This window comes from Dermacentor andersoni, chromosome 1 (genome assembly GCF_023375885.2).
Source record: "Dermacentor andersoni chromosome 1, qqDerAnde1_hic_scaffold, whole genome shotgun sequence".
NCBI classification, from domain to species: domain Eukaryota; kingdom Metazoa; phylum Arthropoda; class Arachnida; order Ixodida; family Ixodidae; genus Dermacentor; species Dermacentor andersoni.
In genome coordinates this window covers 75,504,341-75,511,211 of record NC_092814.1, presented here as the reverse complement: position 1 = coordinate 75,511,211, position 6,871 = coordinate 75,504,341, and positions in this window count along the sequence as shown.

The window sequence follows — 6,871 nt, the reverse complement described above, 5'->3', positions numbered from 1 at the left end:
TAACAACTGAAATTAGTCAACAAAACGCTTGAAAAAGAAAACACCAATAAACCAACTACCTGCGTGTGCAAAAAATCTAAGACACGTGGAAATAGTTACTGAGCAAGTGCGTTTCACAATCTAGGAGAACGACAGATGGCTCAGATACGCAATCATCTCGCAACCTTTCTATATGGAAGGCTTCAGCAAGTTCGCGAGCCCTTCTGTCTTTGTGCTTCAAGATATGTCAGTTTTTGCGAAGAAACGTTTGCACCCACAAGATATGCAATGCGCTGAAAGATGAGAGGTCAGTGTTCCTTTTAAGGTATTCTTATGATGGCGCAGGCGCTCACTGATGCAGTTGCCTGTCTGCCCAATGTAGGCTTTTCCGCAAGGGAGAGGAATTCGATAAACTACACATACGGCGGAAGAAACGAAGGGTTTGCGATACTTCACAGAGAAACCAACAGTTGATCCACCTGCCTTCCTCTCAATCGAAGCACAAGCCTTACCTACTTTACGGTTGGCCGAAAGAACAACATCCACGTGAAAACCTTTTGCAATCTTCTTATAGGGACAGTCTATGAACATATGGCATGACAGCAAATTTTCTACTCCTTTTGATTCCCCAGTCGTCAGTTTCAGCAGGACGAGATTTACACTCCTTGATGACTCTCTCGGACGCCTAACAAGTACATGCGCAGGGTACCCTGCGTTTATTAGACGAACAACCTGCTGCTGAAAATTGAAAACGTTTAGGCAAGACTTTCTAAGGGCTGACTGTAGAGAAGAATTTGGAGTCTCTATTTTCTGTACAGCTACTTGTGTAAGCTATGTGTGCGCGTGCGTGTGTGTGGGTGGGTGTACACTTCGTTTGAGTGGGTGATTTCACGCATCACCCTTTTCGTATGGAGTAGTATGCTTGGCATATGGACAGGCAAACACTTCCAGCACCCATTAATGAATGTCTTACTCTCTCTCTCCTTCGTTCTTTTTGTCTTGTCGTTTCACCCTATGGCTGCCGTTCCTGAAGAAGCAATGACTGCATCCCATGTGGCCTTTTAAGTTATCATGCAGTGTGCTCTACAATCAGTGTTTGCTCAGTAATAAACCCACCGCGGTAGCCTAGAGTCTATGGCGTTGCGCTGCTAAGCTCGAGGGCGCGGGTTCGATGACCGCCGCGGCGGCCGTATTTCGATGGGTGCAAAATGTAAAAACGATCGTGTACTTAGGTACACGTTAGAGAACTCCAGTCGGTCAAAATTAATCCTTAGTGCCCCATAATTAGATTGTGGTATTGGCACGTAACGCCCTAGAATTTAATAAATTCATTTATTGCTTGGTATCAAGCAGATAAGTCTCAGCTTTTGTCGGGTTGACGGGGAAAATAAGCTTTCAAGAACTTTCTTTCTTTTTCTCGAAAACATCTTTTGTTCAACGTTTTATGTAGCGGTGACATTCAAGACAAGATCTCCCCCCTTCGTCTTCAAAAAAGTGATTGCACCAAACAAAGTATAGTCATAACCGCTCTTCAAAGAGCTGTCCGCGCATTGCACTACAAATGAAGCTTTTTTTAATTATTATTGCATCGGCATAACGCCAAAGGCCCATCTCCTAAATTTCTCTAACAATTCGGGCCTCTTCAGTAAAACGAAACTTCAGGCGACTGACGATGGGATCGAACCTCTGATTACAAGCGGAGAAGCCCGATGCTCATGTTTTACTGCCACATGACCGACCCCGCACTTCTTTATGTGAGCGATGTCGGCTTATTGCATATATCTACCAACAGAATGTACACCCGTGAGCAAAAGTATACGGACCAGGGATTGCGCAATAAATTTCATTTTCTCCTCTTTCTGTGAATACAACTTGAAGTTAACGACAGCAGTCGAAACTTGGCATTACTAATTTTCTAGTGCACTCGTCAGTTTCCGCTTATGCGCGTTAATTACGAAGAAATTATGTTGTTTAGGCAACCCTGTGGTCCGCATACTTTTGCTCACGGGTGTGCGTGTGCCGAGAGACTAGCTGTTCTTTATTGCTTGACGCAGCCTCAAGTTCGACTTTCAGTGCTACGGGTGAGACAAAACAGAACTCTCTTTATAAAATATCAAGCAGTGGTCTACATACCCCTAATGCAGAAGATATACAAAGACCACATTCGGATTTTCAGGGCTGGTTCGTTCAGCGTGCGCGGATCTGCAGGATCTATGATCTTCTCGGTAAAACATCTTGAAGGGGCAGCGCGATATGACGAAGACAGGAGGCAGGAACATACAGAACAGCGCTGAACTCACAACTAACTTTATTCGAAGGCATACACAAACCTATGTGCTACAACCCATAGCCACGTGCTCTCCCATCGATGGCGTCATTATCAGTGCGCAGGCAAAAACGCAAAATCTTGTAATGTAATGCTACACTATGACGCGGCTTAAAAATTCAAATTCACCGTCATACAAATTTAACGATGACATGCTTACACAACGCTACCCTTGTTTTCTGATATAGTATATAGGCCTCAATAATCTCTCTCGTAGTCTGATTTCTATGTGCGTAAAGGTTGTAAAGGTTGTTTTTTCTGCCCCTAACAAGATGATCAAAATTTGCGGTAAGACTGATAGGAAGTTGGCCCAGGCTGCCTCACTCATGCTGGGAAAGGCTGCACTGTTAAGCATACATCCCTGCTTGTGCACTGTAGAATGGGAGTTGTTTACGAGCTTCCATTTTCCTGTGGTCACGTCTATATCGGCCAAACAGGTCGTTGCCTGAACATTAGATTGTCTGAGCATAGGCGCTCGCTAACGGGTAATGCCTACTCACATGTCGCGCGACATTGCTCTGAACATGGGTGCACTCCAATCTATGAAAACACCACAATACTTTCCGACTACGAGGAAGATTATTGAGGCCCAGTATATCAGTAAAAAAAGGGTCGCTTTGTGTAAGCATGCTATCGTTAAATTTGTATGACAGTGAATTTGAATTTTTAAGCCGCCTCACAGTGTAGCACTAGATTACAGGATTTTGCGCTTTTGCCAGCGCACTGATAATGACGCCATAGATGGGAGAGCACGTGGCTATGGGTTGTACTACATAAGTTTGTGCATACTTTCGAATAAAGTTAGTTGTGAGTTCAGCGCTGTCCTGTGTGCTCCTGCATTCTGTCTTCGTCATATTGCGCTCCTCCTTCAAGATGTTCAACCAGTACCAACTCGCCCAAATGTCGATCCTTGTACAGTATATTTCTCTGTAATATCTGTCACCATAAAGTTTCTCGGGCACCACTCTGTGAAGCTTGTTGATCGTCGCGCACTTCGTGTCACTCCTTCATTAAATTCTGTAATGCGTATGCAAGCAAAAAAACAGAAGAAAGAGAAATGTGCTCTCCTCGTTGAATTAAAAGCCCCGGATCAACGTGGGCCTTACAGAAGGATGCGCACGAAGCCGGCGATAAACAACAGTTTGGAGCACTTCTAGCGTTGATGCCACGGTGAAAGCAAGAGAATGCTGGAAGCCGGGCGCACCATGGTTAAATAAAACAGGTATGTATGATTTGGTAGCACTCACGGGCAAACAGCGGTACGCGTAAGCTCTGGCGTTGTCTTGCCGCGTGATTTCCAACGCGCTGAAAACTGCTATTTTCCAGTTTTTGTTTTTGTTTTGTTCATGTGTCAAAAAAGGTGCGAGTAACTTGCGCTACAAGACATTAGACAAAAGAATTTGCTCCGTTTGAAACGATGATATTAAGTTGGACACTAAGCAGCTAGAAAAATCCCACTGTAAAGGGCCACGCAGGAGCACTTATACAGCTATTTAGTGCTTTTCATATAGCTTATGTGACATATTAGCACGTGTCAACAATTATCTCACATCCTCCAATCCTAAGAAACTAGTCGCTAAGAACCCATCGTCGTAGTTCTAATTCATGGTTTCTGGAATTCAGGAATGTTTGGTAACGTTCGCTAAAACACGCGGTATATCAACATGCGATGTTTCATCACTAGCCCTTCCTGACTGCCATTTCTTTTTCCATTTGGGAGACACTCAGTTGCGTTCAAGAAATACAAATAGATCGATTTGAGTAAATTTTTAGCGCTAGTAGCGTGAATGTGATCGCGAGTCTTTGGCTTCGCCCACTGCGTCGCTGTTCGGAACTTCCTGGCGTTTTTGTGCGACGCCATCGCAGCCGCATATTCCTGCTCCCTTTTTCACTACAGGTGGCTTCTTATATCCGCACTTTTGTTTTGCCCCCTTGCACTCGCTCCTCTTCAACAGAGGTGCCGCCGCAATGTCTTCAGCGAGCCCCGATTGCTGATTCCCGATTCCTCCCGTTCGCCCTGTCGGCTCCTCTCCCAGCGAAGCCCCGAGGAATTTTAGCGTTATTGGTGTTGCTCGCCGGGAGCAACCGATGCCGAAGAAGAAAGCGTGAGAAAAGAAAGAAAACGAGACGCAGCGCGAACAGGAAGCAAGTGGCTCAATTACGTTATGAAACGTAATCGAATTATTGTTAGGCCTTTAGCACAACAAGCCCAGGATCGAGTGCGCCCTGTTTGCTTAATGTCGGCAGCGCTTGTCAGCCGTTTCGTGGCGGCGCACGCTGCCGATTGCTCTTCCAGCGCGGGAAGCGGGGTAAATAATTCCCGCCAAAGGGGTTTATTAATTACTTAACCCTATTGTCTGCATTCCTCGTCTCCTTTGCCGATGTTCACTCTGAGACCTCGACGTCATCTCTCTTCCGCAGTGCCGCGCGGCCGCTCGTCTGTGTTTACGATTGCCAGAGAGGTCGACTTGCCGCCACCTTCGTTTACTTGTCCACGTGCGCCCACCCGTTGGGGCGCCTTCGCGTGGTTCTGGCCTCGCTTCTGGCAACCCGCGTTATTTTGACAACCACGGCGTCGCGCAGTGCATGGGGATCTTCTCGTTTCTTTTTTTACTTTTTTCCCCACTGCCAAGGCTGGGTTTTAGCGCTGTCACTTCAATCACAGGGGACACCGAGCAAGTGTCGACACATTAATGGGTGCTCACTCCTGCTGTTATGCAGACCGAAATCACTCGTCCGGCGACGTGCTTCTTTACGTGCCTTTCAGCACAATCATTTTGCCACGCAATTTCTTATTTGCCTGCCTTCCGAAAATGTGCTTCGAACGGAGATTTTGAACCGACTTCTCTGAAAACTGGCTAACTTCAAACATAGGTGCAAAATTTGCTTTCCTTTCGTGAGGCCTGCCACGCTGCGCTTTGTTATTGGAACTGCGAACTGCGCTGCGCCTCCGCTTAAGTGTTCGGTTTAAACTGGAAACACGGAGAAACGTAAACCACATACGTTACCTTGCTGATTTACGTACCCGAGAAGCGACCTACAAGACAAGACATACGGAAAATTGGGTAGTGCCAACCCCTCGAATAAATTCCGGTAGAGAACGCCTACAATTCACTCTTCCTTCCCTCTTAAATGCTTATGTACATAATAATTTTGCTCTTTTCAGTGCGTCAAACAGTGCTTTGCGTACTATGTATGTTACCATGTAGGTTCTGTTCTTCTTTGTGGCGAATATTGTCTAAATATTGTATAATTTTGTTATGTTTTCTTTTGTATTTGTTCATTATGTATAAGTGTTATTAGACTGCAATTACCTTTGTTTTAAAAGCCTTGCTGTGAAGCCTCTGCCAAGCGAAAGGGGGCTGCGGCTTTGTCAAGCTGTTTCTGACAGCTTTTTCTGCGCCTCCGCTGTCTGTATTTGTACAAGGCAGAAATAAAGAATTTGAATTAAAAAGATAACCGTACAGCTATAAAGTTATAACGTGCGCTACTCAGCACAAGTTTATCGGTAGTTCATTCTACATATTACCCGCCGTGGTTGCTTAGTGGCTATGGTGTTGGGCTGCTAAGCACGAGGTCGCGGCATTGGATTCCGGCCACGGCGGTCGCATTTCGATGGGGGCGAAATGCGAAAACACCCTTTAACTTAGATTTAGGAGCACGTTAAAGAACCCCAAGTGGTCCAAATTGCCGGAGTCCCCCATTACGGCGTGCCTCATAATCAGCAGGTGACTTTGGCGCGTAAAACCCCATAATTTTTTTAATTCTACATACTGAAGCAGCAGTGCGTGAAGGAAAATGAGCAAAAGAACGTAAAACGGAAGCCACACGAGCAATCAACTAACAACCTAGTTTCATTGGTCAACAACTGGCAACATACAATATAACAAGCAAGACATGCTGATATAGAGAGCATAGCTAGAAGAAATAGTACAAAATTAAATTCCGGGGTCTTACGTAAAGCGCTGAATAATTATTCGATGATCAGGCGTGTCGTAGTGGGAGACTCCAGATCTATTCTGACCACCTGGGATTTTTTTAAACAAGCATTCAACGCGCGTACACGAGCTTTTCAGAGCTCAGCTCTTAGGCTCCCGTTCCTGCGGCGAGCGTCGGCGTTCCCGGCGCAACTGAGCGAACGAGCACAGCGAAAAACGAGAGCGAGCGCGGTGCGCAGCGGGGGATGAAAAAAGTGGCGAGAGAGAAGAGGCGCGAGGAGGAAAGCGGAGAGGTAGGTGCAGCGGAACCAGGCGGCGGAAAGCGGAAGAGGGTATGGCGAAAGCGTGAGTAGAAAGGAGTAGTGCGGCGATGATGGCTACGAAAAGGCGCCCGAGTATCGCGCGTTGTCTGGGAGGCTTGTCGGCGGCGGATTCTGTGAATCACGCCCACGCGTCACCCAAGCGCTGGTTCTCCCGATCTCCAGATTAGCGAGGCAGTGGCGCCACACTTTGCTCCGTTAACAACGTGCCTCGCGAGACCGATTGTCCACGCCAGCCAATGCAGTGTGTCCGTAAAGTCATGATGCACTTTTGACCGGTCACAGGAACTCAATGAAACAAGATAGAA